Genomic DNA, 18,699 nt, shown 5'->3' with positions numbered 1-18,699 from the left:
TTGTTTTTTTTTTTTTGTAGATTTAGTTTTTTACTTTTCACATATTGTCGGTATATTTAAATGTAGTTTCACTAATAGTATTTCATCTTGTAGATTTAACCTGATGTATTTAAATGCTGACTTACTTTTGGAAATTTAATGCTTCCAACTTTTGGTATAAGTAATGTTGACATGAATGGTTTGGGGTATACATTTTTGAGATATATGTAATTATTCTTTTAAATACAATCACAGCAAGGAGGTTACTGGGAGAACTACCTACATTTTAAAAACTGGTAAGTACAAATAACACAATTTTGACTGATTTACTTTATTGGGCATATCTGGCTTAGGTATCTCACTAGCTGTCATTAGAGAAAATTTAAATTTAGAACACTGTAGCAACCATACAAAGTAAATAATGATCAAGTGAGAATAAGGGCATTCAGAGTGCAGAAGAGAGACAAAGAAAAATTATCCTCAGGTTGTTCTCACTAGAAGAAAATGATAAATATTTGAGGTGACGGATATGCTAAATACCCTGATTTGAGACTTACACACTGTATATATGTAAGGAAACATTACACTTTACTATATAAATATTTGCTCATTTATTATGTGTCAATTAAAAGTAAAATAAAAGTTTAAACAACCTTCAGACAAATGAAAATGAAACTATAACACATATTACGTATGGGATGTGGCAAAAGCAGTACTAACAGGAAAACTTATAGTGATAAATGCCTACATTAAGAAAGATAAAAGATCTCAAATAAACAAGCTAATTTTACACCTCAGGGAAATAAAAAAAGAAAAAAGCCTGAAGGCAGCAGAAAGAAGGAAAATATAGCAATTAGGGCAGAAATAAACAAAATAGAGACTAGAAGAAAAAATGCAATAGATCAATTTGTTTTTTTTTGAAAGATTAACAGAATTGACAAGTCTTTAGCTAAATTAGTGTATTAGGATTCTCTTAGAGGGACAGAAAAAATACTATATATATATATATACACACACACACACACACACATACACACATATAAATAGGATATATATATCCTATTATATTTGATATATATGCGTGTGTGTGTATATATATATATATATATGAATTTATCAAGTATTAACTTACACAATCACAAGGTCCTACAATAGGCTGTCTGCAAGCTGAGGAGCAAGGAGAGCCAGTCCAAATCCCCAAACTGAAGAACTTGAAGTCCGATGTTCAAGGGCAGGAAGCATCCAGCAGGGGAGAAAGATGTAGGATGAGAGGCTGGACCTGTCTCTCTTTTTCATATTTTCTGCCTGCTTTATATTTGCTGGAAGCTGATTAGACTGGATTAAGAGTCTATTTGACTCTTAATCCATTGACTCAAATGTTAGTCTCTTCTGGTAACACCCATATTGACACACCCAGGATTAATACTTTGTATCCCTCAATCCAATCAAGTTAACACTCAGTATTAACCGTTGCAAGTAGCTAAGAAAAAGAGAAGACAAATAAAATTAGAAGTGAAAAAGAAATACATTATAACTGATGCCACAGAAATAAAAGGGATCATACTAGAAAACTATGAACAATTATAAACCAACAAATTTGTTAACCTAGAGGAAATAAATAAATTACTAGAAATATACAACATACAAAGACTAAAACTGGAGGGAATAGAAAAGCTGATCAGGCCAATTACAAATAAGAACATTGAATCAGTAATAAATAGTCTCCCATCAAAGGAAAGTCCAGGACTGAGTGGCTTTACTGCTGAATTTTACCAAACATTTAGAGAGGACCCAATATTAATCCTTCTCAAACTTGTCTAAAAAAGTGAAGAGAACATATTCAAACTCTTGATGAGACCAGCATTACCCTAATACCAAAGCCAGGCAAGGGCACTACAATATAAGAAAATTACAGACTATTATTACCAACAAACATAGATGCAACAATTGTTTAAAAATGCTAGCAAACTGAATTCAACAACACAGTAAAAAGTATCATTCATGATGAAGTGGGATTTATCTTTGGGATGCAAGTATGATTCGACACACACATATCAATAGATGTCATAATTTCATAATGCCTTTATTTTGTTGACACAGATTCCTTCAATACTTAGGTTGTTAAATTTGTTTGTTTTTGAAGGAGTCTCACTCTGTCACCCAGGATGGAGTGCAGTGGCACGATCTCGGCTCACTGCAAGCTCTGCCTCTCGGGTTCATGCCATTCTCCTGCCTCAGCCTCCCAAGTAGCTGGGACTACAGGTGCCCGCCACCATGCCCAGCTAATTTTTTTTAGAGACCGGGTTTCACTGTGTTAGCCAGGATGGTCTTGATCTCCTGACCTCGAGATCCACCTGCCTCGGCCTCCCAAAGTGCTGGGATTACAGGCGTGAGCCACCACGCCTGGCCTGTTAAGTGTTTTTATCAGGAAAGAGTAACAAATTTTGTCAATTCTTTTTTACACCTATTGAAATGACTATAGAATTTTTATCCTTCACAGAAGAATTTTTATCCTTCACAGAAGGATTTTTATCCTTCTGTGAAGGATATACATAACTTTCCCTAACTCTAACCCTGACCCTACCCTTCCCTAACCCTAACCCTCACAGAATGAAGGAAAACATCCTATAGTCACCTCAATAGGTGTAGAAAAAGCGTTTGACAAAATTTAACACTCTTTCATGATAAAAAACATTTAACAAAATAAGTATAGGAGGAATGTGTCTCAAAATAAAGGACACATATGACAGACTCACAGCTAACATCATATTCAACTGTGAAAAGTTAGAGCTTTTCCCCTAAGATCAGGAACAAGAGAAGGATGTCCAGTCTCTCTGCTTCTATTCAATGTAGTACTGGAAGTCTTAACCAGAGAAATTAGGAATGAAAAATAATAATAAATAAAAGGCATTTAAGTCAGAATGGAAGAACTGTCTTTGTTTGCAGATGATATGATCTTATATATAGAAAACCCTGAAGATACCACCAAAAAAGTTGTTAGATCTAATAAATGAATTCAGTAAAATTGCAGAATTTAAAATGAGCATACAAAATAATGTTGTGTCTTTTTAAACTAACAATGGACTATTCAAAAAAGAAATAAATAACATAATTCCATTTACAATAGCATAAAAATACAATACTTAATACTATGCTTAACCAAGAACTTGAAAAAATTGTCCACTGAAAACTACAAAACATTGATGAAAGAAATTTAAAAAGATACAAGTAAATGGAAAGACCACCCGTGTTCATGGATTGGAAGATATAATATTGTCAAAATGCCGATAGTACTCACAGCAATCTACATATACAGCGCTGTCCCCACTAAATTCCAATGTCATTATTTTTTGTACAGAAATAGCAAAACAAATTCTAAAGTTCATATGGAACCACAAAAGACAAAAAAAAAGCCAATGATCTTGAGAAAGAAGAACAAATCTGGAAGCGTCACACTTTCTAATTTTAAACTATATTACAAACCTACAGCAATTTAAAGTTTGTTGTTGACATAAAGTTAGACATATAGATTAATGCAGCTGAATAGAGAACCCAGCAAAAACCCGCTAATATACAGTCAACTGATTATTGACAAGTGTGCTAAGAAATACACAATGGGGAAAGGACAGCCACATCATCAAATGATGTTGGGAAAACTGAATAATCACATGCAAAAAAATGAAATTTCACTTTTATCTTCCACCATCCCCAGAAGTCAACTGAAAACAGACTAAAATATAATACATTGAATTGTATGAATTCTTTTTTTAAATTTTTATCTTTAGACAGAGTTTTGTCTTGTTGCCCAGGCTGGAATGCAATGGCACGATCTTGGCTCACTGCAACCTCCACCTCCCAAGTTCAAGCAATTCTCCTATCTCAGCCTCCCGAGTAGCTGGGATTACAGGCACATGCCACCACACTGACTAATTTTTGTATTTTTAGTAGAGACGGGGTTTCATCATATTGGTCAGGCTGGTCTCAAACTCCTAACCTTGGGTGATTCGCCCACTTCGGGCTCCCAAAGTGCTGGTATTACAGGTGTGCACCATGGCACCTGGTCATATAAATTCTTAAATATATGACATCAAACTGTATAAATTCTAGAAGAAAAGAATGAGGAAAAGCTTATTGGTCTTGGCAATGATTTCTTAAATGTGATCACAAAAGCACAGGCAACAAAAGCAATAATACACACATGGGACTATATCAAACTAAAAACCTTCTGCACCTCAAAAGATACAATCAACAGAGTGACAAGGCAATTGAAGAATGGGAGTAAATATTTGTAAACCATATGTATTTGATAAGGGTTTAATCTCCAAAATATATAAGAAACTCCACCAACTCAATAGTAAGCAAGCACACAAGTAAACAAAACAAAAATCAATACAATTAAAAAATGAACAAAGGACTTCAGTAGATCTTTCTCCACAGAAGTCATAGAAGTGCTCATCAGGTATATAAAAAAACATACTCAATGATATGGTTCGGCTGTGTCCCCACCCAAATCTCACCTTGGATTGTAGTTCTCATAATTTCGACGTGTCATGAGAGGGATCCAGTGGGAGATAATTGAATCATGGGAGTGGTTACCCCCATGCCGCTTTTCTCATGACAGTGAATGAGTTCTCATGACAATGAGTGTGTTCTCATGAGATCTGATGGCTTTACAAGGGGCTTTTCCCCCTTTTGATCAGCATGTCTCCCTGCTGCTACCATATGAAGATAGATGTATTTGCTTCCCTTTCTGCCATGATTGTAAGTTTCCTGAGGCCTCCCCAGCCCTGTGGAACTGTGAATCAATTAAATCTCTTTCCTTTATAAATTACCGAGTCTTTGGTATGTCTTTATTAGCAGTGTGAGAACAGACTAATACACTCAACATTACTAATCATCAGATAAATTCAGATTAAAACCACTAGATATCACTGCACCTCAGTTAGGATGACTATAATAAAAGTAAAAAGGGTTGGCAAGGATGCTGAAAAATTGGGACATTTGAACACTGTTGAGGTAAATGTAAAATGATTCAGCCATTATGTGCAGCATAAAGATTTATCCAAAAAATAAAAGTATCCTATGATCTAACAATCCCAATTCTGGGTATTTATTCAAAAGGATTGAAATCAGGATCTCAAAGACACATCTGCACTCTCATGTTCAATGCCACATTATTCACAATAGCCAAGGTAGGAAAAAAACAAAACAAAACAGAAGTCCATTGACAGATTAATGGATAAGGGAAATGTGGTATCTACATACAATGCAATATTGTTCAGCATTGAAAAAAACAAGGAAATCCTACTATTTGTGACAACATGGATAAATTTAGAGGGCAATATGTAAATGAAAGAAGCCATTCACAAAAGGACAAATACCTCGTGAATCCACTTATATGAGGTATCTAAAATACTTAGACTCATAGAAGCAGAGAATAGAACGGTGGTTGCCAGGGGTCAGAGGGGGAATGGAGAGTTGTTGGTCAATGGTATAAAGTTTCAGTTATGCAAGACGAATAAACTCTAGAGAATTGTGTACCACATAGCACCTATAGTTAACAACATAGTATCGTACACTTAAGGAATAGGGTAGATCACATGTTAAGTGTTCTTACAAACAAAACAACACACACACACACACACACGCACAAAAGGTCACAAGGACAACTTTGGAGGTAGAGGACATGTTTATTACCTCTATTATGGTGATAGTGTCATGGGTGTATGCATATTTCCAAACTCATCACATTTTCTATTCACCTGCAGATGTTTTTTGTATATCAATTCTATTTCCATAAAGTTTTTTTTTTTTTTAATAGTTCTCTGAAGGTTTTCTCATTTTAAGTATTGAAATAATGTTGTTTCTTTGGAGCTTTGAGTCCAGACACAGAAGTCAACAGTTGAGAGGCACATTCTATTTTCTCTCACCTTGTGAATTCTCTGTGAGAACAACACAAGATTGTTTGCAGCTTTTATTGATCTTTCCCTAGTCTTTGACCCCGAGGGACCACCAATCACTAAGTTGTTTGGTGTCAATAGAGACCAGGCAGAAAATGATGCCTATAAAGATCTTAATACCCCTTGAGGTTTCACAATCAATAGTGACAATTTCCCAACAGATCACATAACAAATGTGAGAGAAAAAAAATAAATAAATAAAAAGAAAACTTGGATTTTATGACTTGATAATTTTAGGTAATCTTGATGTGAAAAAAAAATATGTATATATCCCCTTCAAATCTGTCAAAAATAGAAAGTTGTGTTTATTTTTATGGCTTTTGTCACTTTTTAAACCATCCTTTAATATTTGTATGAATAGCAGTTCATGATCAAATATTTTTAAATTAAAAGTTTTGAATATAGTCCCTAAAAAGTTAATTGACATTTAATAAAAATTATATCATGTCAACTGATTTACTTAAAAATGGATATGTGTACACAGACACACACATTATGATTGTTCTTCATTTGTGGAGTCTATTGAATATTTGTCATTCTCTTTCTCTGTTTCATATTTAATGGTTATATTAAGCAAGTAATGTCATAAATTGTTCAAAACTATTATGTCCAGACTTTATGGTACAGAATCATGGTATCTATGACCCAAGCTTTTGTAAATTGATAAAGATCACATATGTTTTCTAAAGAAAGTCTTAACTTGAAAGTGTTTAGTTATTCAGTCCAATATCCTTGTTAGCTCCACAGTATTTCTAAAAATTGTCAACTCCAACCTCAGCTTTAATTTCAAAACATATACATCTACTTTTAATCAGCAAAATGAGATGCCTGCACTCCTGTTTATTGCCATTGAACATGATTTCAAGATGCCTTATGGGTATTTATTCTCAAAAGCTGACATGTGAGAAATAAGGATACACAGTCATTTCATTCCTACATATCAGTGTTTATCAAGTGTTAACAGGAGCAATTTGCATCAGTCTTTCAAGAAAAGATAATTCGATATAGAGGCCCAACTCAAACTCACTAAATCAGAATCTCTGGAATCAACACCTTAGAAATATCACTTTCCATAATCACTTCACATAATCCTTTTGCATTCTAAATTTTGGAAATTCTTGCTCTTGATAATCCCAGTTCTGTCTTTAGATGAAATTAGATGATGAGAAAGCTGTGGGCTAGGATTGCACTCCTTAGTGTCCATGTACTTTTGCTGGTGCTAAATATAGAAAATTGACAAGACATCATCTGTTTCCATTAAGAGGTGGTAGAAAAATTCACTTATGAAACTCATTACATTTAATATATGAGCATATATATTAAAGATATTATTATCATTGGCCTGGTATATCCCAAACATAATCTTGGATATTGTCTTAGTCTGTTCAGGCTGCTATAATACAACAGTATACACTGGGTAATTTATAAACAATAGAAATTTGTTGCTCACAGTTCTGGAGACTGAGAAGTCAAAAATTAAGTCATCAGCAGAGACAGTGCCTGATGAAGCCTTCATAGATGGCATCTTGTCCTTGCATCCTCACATGTCAGAAAGAGTCTCAGGGCCAGTGCCACCCCAATAGCTTCAATAGGCATTTCCTGTGTGGGGTTCTTTGCAGTAACCCCAACCTAATGGCTCCACTTAACATTGCCCTAGTGCAGACTTTCTTTGGTTGCCCTGTGACAGTACTCTGCCTGAGCCCTGATGCTCTCGAGGGCATCTTTTGATATCTAGGTGGAGGCAACCGTGCCCTTAGAGTTTGTGTACTCCGTGCCATGGTAGAGGGGGTACCATGTGAATTCCACTGTGGTTTGCCATCTGGTCCCTCTGGAGAGGTGGCCACAGCAGCCTGCCCTGCATCTGGGCCTACTTGAGCCACACCTGGGATAAAAGAGGAGCACTGTGCCAGAATGCAGGGGGAAGAGACTAGAATGAGGCTCTGTGGGTGTCTGAGGGTCCTCTTCAACATCAGTCCATCCCCTGGGAGTTGACCTGTAACTATGGCCTGTGATGGGAGGGCCAGCCAGCACCTAAAATATCTGAAATGCCTTCGGGGTCATTCTTTCACTGTTTTGATGAATAGCATCTGGCTTCCTTGTGTGCATGCTAATCTCCTTATCAAATATTTGCTTCACTGTACCCTTGGTATTTTCTCCTGAACATGCTTTTTCTTTCTTTACAAGATGGTCAGCCTGAGAATTTTTCAAGTCTTTACATTATGCTCCCATTTTGTGTATAGATTTCATCTTTAATTTGTTTCTCCTTGCATTTTATTATAAGCAGTCAAGAGAGGCCATGCTGCATTCTCACCACTTTGCTTATTGATTTTTTCCACCACATATCCTTTTTCACCACTTACACAAAGCAGTAGGACAGGAACACAACATCTGTAAAAAAGTTAAAGCCTTCTCTACAGATCTCCTCTCCTTCTGGGTTCTCACCAGAATCACCCTTCATAGCAAATACCCCCAAAACTCTTCCAGCCTCTAGCTGGTACCCAGTTCCAAAGCTGCTTCCACATATTTAAAAATTCGTTATAGCAGCACCTCATTCCTGGTACCAATTTCTTTCTCAGTCCTTACAGTTTGGTATAACAAAATACTATAGACTAGGTAATTTTTAAACAACTGAAATTTACTGCTTACAGTTCTAGAGGCAGAGAATTCCAAGATCAAGGAAGTAGCAGACTCAGTATCTGGCAAGGGCTTCATAGATGGCACTTTGTTGTTGAATCTTCACGTGGCGGAAGGGGCGAACAACTCCCACATGCCTCTTTTATCAGGTCACTAACCCTATTAGTGAGGGCTCTACCCTCATGATTTAAACACCTCCTAAAGGCCTCACTTCTTAATACCATCACATTGACAATTAAATTTTAACATATAAATTTTGGAGGCCACATTCAGACCATAGCAGATAATATGGATGGCTTTGGTTCTTTATGAATTAGTGAGAAAATATTTATCTTAAGTATCATATGTTTCAAGAGGATTTATGTACTTTTTCTACCTAATTGTCTACACATCTTCTATACATTTCTACACACTTAGATTTAGCACGTTATAGTAATTGTTCATTCCATGAAAATGTTTTAAAGTACATATTGGGACCTGGTGCTATGATAAGTGAAATTTAAAATACTCAACATTTTTACAAACTATTATGAAAATGAACAGTAATAGATTCCATCAATTAGGGAAAAAAGAAGGGTCCTGACACATCACAAATTCTGGAATAAGCTATTACTTTTTTCAATACAGAAGTGAAGCAAATTTTTAGAAGACCACATCTTGTTTCACCCTACATTGAAACAATGTGAAGTTGAAAATAGGGACAGGACATTTTCTTATAACATTTTCACAGCACTATATGGTTCTCTGCATTTTCAAACGGCTGTGCAGATGAATGTCAACTGCACTAACAATGTCTTCTTTTACTTTAACCACTGCTGGTGTGGTTACCTAAGAAGTTTGGATTTCCAGTCACCATTGATGGGCTGCACATGTACCTCTGAACTTAAAATAAAAGTTAAAAAACAAGAAGTTTGTTTTTCAAGGAAATACAGATTACGTCTGGTGGAAACTGTTTATGTCTGTCTATAAATATCTAGATGTACATCAGGGCATATGCATATTCATGCATACATGCATAATTATACATACATGTTGCATATGCTCATTTTCAAGACATGCAATGCATGTTTTTAAGGTAAAGGAAAAACTAGATCTCATTCTGTATGAGAAGACAAATACTAATTATGGACAATGACTCTATGATTAAATTTAAGACTTGCCAAACATAAAAAGCACATATACCTAAAACTTTATCAGCTGAAACCTAGAAAATCTCCCTTCAGAAAAGGCTGGGTCTCCCACATTTTATCAAAAAACATATTGTGGCTAAGAACTAATATATATTATTTATAGAATTCTTTTCTGGTACTTACAATTAAATTTCCTTACAATTTTCTTAAATATATTGTGGTTACGAACTAATATATATCATTTATAGAATTCTTTTCTGGTACTTAGAATTATACTTTTCTTAGCATACTTCTGGATCATCCATATAGGCTAACCTCTTTTTACTTTCTGCAAACCTATTATTTTCTTATTTTTATTATTATTATTATTTTGAGACAGGGTCTCACTCTGTTACCTAGGCTGGAGTGCAGTATGATTATAGCTCACTGCAACCTCCACCACCCAGGGCTCAGGTGATTTTCCCATCTCAACCTCCTGAGTAGCTGGGACTACAGGCATGCACCACCATGCCTGGCTAGCTTTTATTTATTATTATTATTATTATTATTATTATTATTATTGTTATGTAGAGAGAGAGGTTTGTCATGTTGACCAGGCTTGTCCCAAACTCCTGGGCTCAAGTGTTAACCCTGCCCCTTGGGCTTCCAAACTGCCAAGATTATAGGCATGAGACCCTGCACCTAAGCTATTATTTTTCACTTGATGAGGATTTTTAGTGTTTTTCTTTAGAATTTAAAAAAAAAAAAAAAAGCGTGAAACAAATCCAGACAAATCCAGACAAATCCAGAATGTGATCACTGCTTTAGTCCATGGAAACTGAGTGTCAGGAAAGAAAATTCTTCAGTTTCTGTGTATTTTTCTGTGTGTCTTTGTTATTTTTCATATGTACACATTTTCATTTGTGTGTGTGTGTGTGTACAATTTATGTTAATCATTGAGGATGATTATCACATTGTGGTGATCCAAAGATCCTTTGGCATCACCAAGAAAAATACTCTCAGGTGATTTAATTTCTCCTTTTCTGGGAAACTTAGCCAAAAGAATGAACTTCAAGACTTACTCAGATCTTAGATACAGAACATAAATCCTGCTTTTCCGTAGACATTTTGTTAGATACTGACACCCAAGGAAAATAGAATGTGTTTGAAATGTTGGCTTCACATGCGAAAATAACATTGATCTTATGAACTTTGATTCTCTAAGTACATCATTTGAATTTCTCTCAAATTATGTACAACTTGTGCAGATGGTAGCATTTTATGCTCTAAAATTGAAATAATATGATACAAACTTAACACTTAAGTGTCCGATATCTAAAATAATGTCATTTTCACTTCAGCATGTCATCTGTGGCCCATCCTTTCTTCATAAATGCTCCCAGAGCATTCTTTATAAATTGCTCCCAGAGCAGTTCATTTATAACTGTCATATGATACAACATTCTAGGCTAGATTGAATGTATATTAGTCGAGAGGTCATAATATATTATAAAGTCCTTGTAAAAAGCGTTGCTTTATGTATCTTTGAGGAAACCATAATGGCTACAGACTGTAGCATTATTTAACTTAGACTATTTAATAGGTTATTTACCTTAGGGTCATTTCCCATTTCAGGCGCCAGGGAAGTAACCACTGCGTTAATCAAGGACTCCACTCATTCATTTACTCAAGGCTTCTACTAGTTACTGAGCATTTTTAACATGCTATACCTTATGCTGGGTACTGAGATGAGAGAGAAGGAATCCCTACTGTGTTAAACAAGTCTGAAGTCTAGGAGGCTGTGGCTTGGACTGCTGAGAACTTACCAAATACTCATTATCTCTGCTTCCTTAGTAACAGAACCCTGATTTTCTTCAAGATGATGATATTTTCAGGTAAAATACTACGTTTCCCATCCTTGTTTACAGCTAGGAAAGGCCATTTGATGTAAGCAGAAGGCACGGGATCAGGATTCCAGGAAATATTTTTAAGGGATCTGTCTGGCACAGCATCCAGTGACTTTCAGGATGAAAACCACAGCTTTGAGAACAACTGAGGAGAAAGAAAGAAAATAGCCCAGTGACTTATGGATGCATTGTATCAGCACTGGGCAGGCTACCTTTGGACTACTATTGTGTGAGAAAATAAACCTTTGATTCATTTGAGACACTATACCAAGTCTTTGTTAATCACTCCCAAATGCAATTCCTAAGAAATACAGTGGTCAAAACTGTAATCAGGTACATTAAAATGGAGCATATATATTCCTACTTTAAAAGTACATACAAAGTGTGTTTGTAGCAGTTATCATCTCCACTATAATAATACATATATTCCATATAATCAATTGTTTTTGATTATTTGCTTAAATTTAATTGTATCCCCCTCTGTGTTTGCCTCTTCCTGATAGAAAATAAACGTCATAAGGGAGAAGACACTTGGGATTTTTTTACTAACACAGCTCCAGTGCCTAAAACGATGCTTGGCACAAAGCCAACATTCAGTAAATATTTCTTGAATGAATGAACGGATGATTTAATGGATGGTGAGGAAATGGATGGATAAATATACGGTGCTTTCTCCGAAGATGTAGTAGTTCATTTTATCTGTCAGGAGAGTAAATGATAGCAGAGCAAGGTCTGCCTTTGCTTAGGCAGCTAAATTTTGATAAGATAAGCTTTCTGGGTTCTGAATAAATGTTTCTCCGCTTTACAAACTGAGAGTAATATTTTACTGCTTTTTTTATAAATCAAATACAGTATTAATTGAAAATAACCACCACCCTGACATTGTTGCATTCTATGGGAGTCATTTAGCAGTTGGGATTGGCAATATAAAAACAAAGTGGTGTTACAGAAAAAGCAGGCTTATATATGTGCCTCATAACTTTCATATAACTATAGGTAAGTATACATACCAGCATAAACATACTTATAACCCTATAAAACATTTGTCAATTTTTCTTTCATATGTATCTGGGCATAATTCGCAATTGTCACTCATTTTCCTTTATTGAACTGATGTCTTCTAGCCCTGAGCAGTTACAAGTAGTGTCCCTCGTGGTCTGCAACTTTTTAATTTTTTCATGTATTGGATTCCACGTAATGCTACTGATCAGATATTTTTGGCAAGTTTATGTCTCAAACAATGTTACTTATAGAGATTCATCAAAATCCCCACACATTTACTGGAGCCTAGTTTCTGAAGAACCGTAATCCTAACTACTGCCATTCCTGTGATTCCCATTGTAGCTGGTGGAATAGTTCTGCTGTGGTTGTTACATGTAGCCCTGTCTCTTCATGTCTTTTATGATCCTGCTCTTCGAATTAGGGGGAATCTGTTTCATTCTTATTAGAACACAATGATTCCTTTTAAAAACTGGTTACACTTTACACATAGTATGGCATATTCTTGAGGGTCTAGGAAACAAGAGAGCCTCAAGGAAAAAGTTATTTTTACTAGAGTGTAACCTCATTTTGTTCTTCATTCAAGGAGCTGCTATTCATGTTGACCAACAGCCTTAAGCAGAAAGAAATAGCTTCTGGAAAAATAACTGTAAGGGTGACTAAATTCTCTGGAGAAACCTGTTTCTTTCTTTGTAGTCTTTTTGTGTCTTCTTAATTTTTGTTTACATGTATACATTTTCGATATGTTTTGGACATTTGTCCCTCAAATCTCATGTTGAAATATGACCTCCATTGTGGAAGGTGGGCCTGGTGGGAAGTATTTGGGCCACAGGAGTGGATCCCTCATGAATGGCTTGGTGCCCTCCCCGGGGTAATGAGTTACCCAAGATCTGAATGTTAATAAGAGTCTGAGACCTCCCCCAACCCACTGCAACCTCTCTCATCCTGTGACACACCTGACCTCCCTTCTTTTGCCATGATTGGGAGCTTCCTGAGGCCTCACCAGAAGCAGCTGCTGGCACCATGCTTCTTGTATAGTCTGCAGAATACTGAGCCACATAAACCTCTTTTTTTAAATATAAACTACCCGGTCTCAGGTATTCCTTTATATCATTGTAAAACAGACTAACACAATTTTTTTTTTTTACACCTGTTTTCTTTCTTTTCCAATAACAATGTAACAGAGGGTACAATAACTAGCAAGAAGGCATGGCTAATATTTCAAAATTTTGTTTTCTTGGAAGGTGCATATGGATAGTTCTTCTGGTATGTATATGGGAGGAAATTTTATATTAATTTGCTTTATCGCAATTTTATCTAAATTCAGTGTGTACCCACGAGGACCTACTACTACTCCAAGATATTCTGAAATAAAATTTATTTATAGGAAATTTAACTAATAATTTTCAATTTGTAAAACAGTTACCTTATGTTGTAATCAATTCTCATAATATATTTACAAGTTATTTTCTATTTTGCAAAGAATAAATATTTATTTGTTAAAATATGGAATCTTGGATATTCAAAATAGTCCAAATAAATGAAGCTTACTACTTGTAGCCTAAAGGACAATCTTTTATAAAATCTGTATTAGAGTACTGGTCTTCAGCCAGGGGCACTTTTGCTCACTGGGAGATATTTAGCAAGGTCTGGACACATCTTTGATCACATTACTTTGATGGTATTTGTGTGCTACCAACTTCTAACGGGTAGGGCCCAGTGATGCTGCCAAACTTCCTAATAATTTAATTATAACTCATAATCAAATGATAACTAGGAGAATTGTGCACCAAATATCAATAGTGCCTGGGTTGGGAAAGCCTGTATTTGCATAATTAGATGCCAAATAAAACTTGATGATGAGTTATAATTAAATATTTTAATCAACTTAAGATAAAATATTCTTAAATGATTTTGTTCTGTGTATCATTAAAATATTTTCATCAGTCAAGATGATGTGGGGGTTCAAATTTTTTACTAATAAAATGTTATAGAGTTTATACCCAAAAAATACAACGTAAGAGATCACTTCAATAAGATACTCCATCATAATCATGTAACTGACTTGGGAACTTGGTTGGTTTAAATAAAAGAGCCAGTCTTTTCTCTAGGTAATGCATGGAGAAGACCTTTTTATTTCTCCCAAGTTTTCAAAATAAAAGGACACTAAGTATTTCTCTTTGTGGCTCAATGAATTTTTCCATGGCTGTTATTTGTTAATATCTATAATAGAAATTAAACATAACTTGACATAATATTATGAAGTAGTTTAAAAAGCAGATGTCCTGGCCGGGTGCGGTGGCTCATGCCTGTAATCCCAGCACTTTGAGGGGCCGAGGCGGGTGGATCACAAGGTCAGGAGATCGAGACCTTCCTGGCTAACACAGTGAAACCCCATGTCTACTAAAAATACAAAAAAAAAAAAAAAAGCTGGGAGAGGTGGCGAGCACCTGTAGTCCCAGCTACTCGGGAGGCTGAGGCAGGAGAATGGCGTGAACCCGGGAGGCGGAGCTTGCAGTGAGCCCAGATCACACCACTGCATTCAGCCTGGGCGGCAGAATGAAACTCCGTCGCAAAAAATAAAAAACAAAAACAAAAGATGTCTTAAAATAGTGTTTTAGAAAGAGGTGTTTAAATCATCTAATTTGGCAAAAGCCCTGATAATGAGACAAAGAAGAAAGCACTAGTTAAGCTAATTTCATCAGACAAGGAATTTGTGAATTAATTGATCATTGCTTTATAGAAAATCTTAAACCTAGGGAGAAAAGGGAGTAAGATAGAATTGATAACCTTCTTTTCTATTAGTGATTTTCAATACTTTTATAAGTTTTGTTAGTATGAATTTCAAGATGCTGTGTTTGAATCACTAAATATCAAGTAAACAACTTTAGCCCGTATGTTCTTTTAAAACTAATAACTCAAAAATAATTACTATGGGAGTAATGAGTTGCAACCGGGTCCCACGTAATGCAGCAAATAAATAGGTTAATTTCCAAGGACTTGTATGGTTCATTTGATCTTTATTATCCACATTTTCCCAAAACTTAATTAAGTACTATTATGGCAGTCACATTAATTGTCACTGTATGAACTATAACATTTATGTCTTTTTTTTTTTGCATTCCCCTGTATTTTCCTTTTCTTATTTTTTTATTTTACTTTAAGCTCTAGGGTACATGTGCACAATGTGCAGGTTTGTTACATATGTCTACTTGTGCCATGTTGGTGTGCTGCACCAATTAACTTGTCATTTACATTAGGTATATCTCCTAATGCTATCCCTCCCCCCTCCCCCCTCCTCACAATAGGACCCAGTGTGTGATATTCCCCTTCCTGTATCCAAGTGATCTCATTGTTCATTTCCCACCTATGGATGAGAACATGCAGTATTTGGTTTTCTGTTCTTCCGATAGTTTGCTGAGAATGATAGTTTCCAACTGCATCCATGTCCCCACAAAGGACACGAACTCATCCTTTTTTATGGCTGCATAGTATTCCATGGTGTATATGTGCCACATTTTCTTAATCCAGTCTGTCACTGATGGACATTTGGGTTGATTCCAAGTCTTTGCTATTGTGAATAGTGCCTCAATAAACATATGTGTGCATGTGTCTTTATAGCAGCATGACTTATAATCCTTTGGGTATATACCCAGTAATGGGATGGCTGGGTCAAATGGTATTTCTAGTTCTAGATCTTTGAGGAATCGCCTCACTGTTTTCCACAATGGTTGAACTAGTTTACAGTTCTACCAACAGTGTAAAGGTGTTCCTATTTCTCCACATTCTCTCCAGCACCTGTAGTTTCCTGATTTTTTAATGATTGCCATTCTAACTGGTGTGAAATGGTATCTCATTGTGGTTTTGATTTGCATTTCTCTGATGGTGAGTGATTATGAGCATTTTTTCATGTGTCTGTTGGCTGTATGAATGTCTTCTTTTGAGAACTTTCTGTTCATATCCTTTGCCCACTTTTTGATGGGGTTGTTTGTTTTTTTCTTGTAAATTTGTTTGTGTTCTTTGTAGGTTCTGGATATTAGGCCTTTGTCAGATGAGTAGATTGCAAAAATATTCTCCCATTCTGTAGGTTGCCTGTTCACTCTGATGGTAGTTTCTTTTGCTTTGCAGAAACTCTTTAGTTTAATTAGATCCCATTTGTCAACTTTGGCTTCTGTTGTCATTATTTTTGATGTTTCAGTCATGAAGACTTTGCCCATGCCTATGTCCTGAATGGTATTGCCTGAGTTTTCTTCTAGGGATTTTATGGTTTTAGGTCTAACATTTAAGTCTCTAATCCATCTTGAATTAATTTTCATATAAGGAGTAAGGAAAGGATCCAGTTTCAGCTTTCTACTCATGGCTAGCACCATTTATTAAATAGGGAATACTTTCCCCATTTCTTGTTTTTGTCAGGTTTGTCAAAGATCAGATGGCTGTAGATGTGTGGTATTATTTCTGAGGACTCTGTTCTGTTCCATTGGTCTATATCTCTGTTCTGGTACCAGTACCATGCTGTTTTGGTTACTGTAGCCTTGTAGTATAGTTTGAAGTCAGGTAGCGTGATGCCTCCAGCTTTGTTCTTTTGACTTAGGATTGTCTTGGCAATGCGGGCTCTTTTTTGGTTCCATATGAACTTTAAAGCAGTTTTTTCCAACTCTGTGAAGAAAGTCATTGGTAACTTAATGGGATGGCATTGAATCTATAAATTACCTTGGGCAGTATGGCCATTTTCACAATATTGATTCTTCCTATCCATGAGCATGGTATGTTCTTCCATTTGTTTGTGTCCTCTTTTATTTCACTGAGTAGTGGTTTGTAGTTCTCCTTGAAGAGGTCCTTTACCTCCCTTGTAAGTTGGATTCCTAGATATTTTATTCTCTTTGAAGGTATTGTGAATGGGAGTTCATTCATGATTTGGCTCTCTGTTTGTCTGTTACTGGTGTATAAGAATGCTTGTGATTTTTGCACATTGATTTTGTATCCTGAGACTTTCCTGAAGTTGCTTATCAGCTTAAGGAGATTTTGGGTTGAGACAGGGGGTTTTCTAAATATACAATCATGTCATCTGCAAACAGGGACAATTTGACTTCTTCTTTTCCTAACTGAATACCCTTGATTTCTTTCTCTTGCCTGATTGCCCTAGCCAGAACTTCCAACATTACGTTGAATAGGAGTGGTGAGAGAGGGCATCCCTGTCTGTGCCAGTTTTCAAAGGGAATGCTTCCAGTTATTGCCCATTGAGTATGATATTGGCTGTGGGTTTGTCATAAATAGCTCTTATTATTTTGAGATATGTTCCATCAATACCGAATTTATTGAGAGTTTTTAACATGAAGGGCTGTTGAATTTTGTCAAACGCCTTTTCTGCGTCTATTGAGATAATCATGTGGTTTTTGTCTTTGGTTCTGCTTATATGCTGGATTACGTTTATTGATTTGCATATGTTGAACCAGCCTTGCATCCCTAACATTTATGTCTTTATCGCAGTTATATAGCCAGCTTCAGAGTATTATAAACTTCAGCTATTTCATAAGGAAGAATGCATCCTATCAGCTAATATTCATGAGAAAGTTAAAAAGAACTTTCATGGTGGTTTAATTATTTCTTGTCTCTAAGAGAATTCAAAATTCAAATGTACCATTTTTTTTCTAAATAATATAAGTAGAATTTTCTAGTGCTGGTATGAATCTTCATTAAGTAATCATTTATTTTAATTAATTGGATTAATATGCTTCCTTCAAAGGAAGAAATGCAGTTATCTCTACACCATAATAGGATATTTTATTCTCTTTCTTGTTCTATTTTGTTTAGTTTAATGACAGACATTGCAATGTGACAGTCAGTCTGTGTATCTCCAATGCTGTACAGTACTAATAGAGCCAGCTATGCTGTAATGATATTTGTCTGAACAACATCATTGAAAAATGTAAATTCCTATTGAAAACCAACACTATAACCTTATATAGTTGACAGAAAGTGATCTGAATGTGTAGCAAAGCTAAGTTTGAAATTATAACTAATAGTAAAGAAATGCTGCTTCCTCTTGGCATGTTAATCTGCCTGCCCAGTGTTTTTTTGTTTGTTTTGCTTTTGTTGGAAAGCTGTGGAACA

The sequence above is a fragment of the Macaca mulatta genome, chromosome 17 (assembly GCF_049350105.2).
Source record: "Macaca mulatta isolate MMU2019108-1 chromosome 17, T2T-MMU8v2.0, whole genome shotgun sequence".
In the NCBI taxonomy this organism is placed as follows: domain Eukaryota; kingdom Metazoa; phylum Chordata; class Mammalia; order Primates; family Cercopithecidae; genus Macaca; species Macaca mulatta.
The sequence above is the reverse complement of the archived record's forward strand: the minus strand, read 5'-3'. Positions refer to the sequence as shown.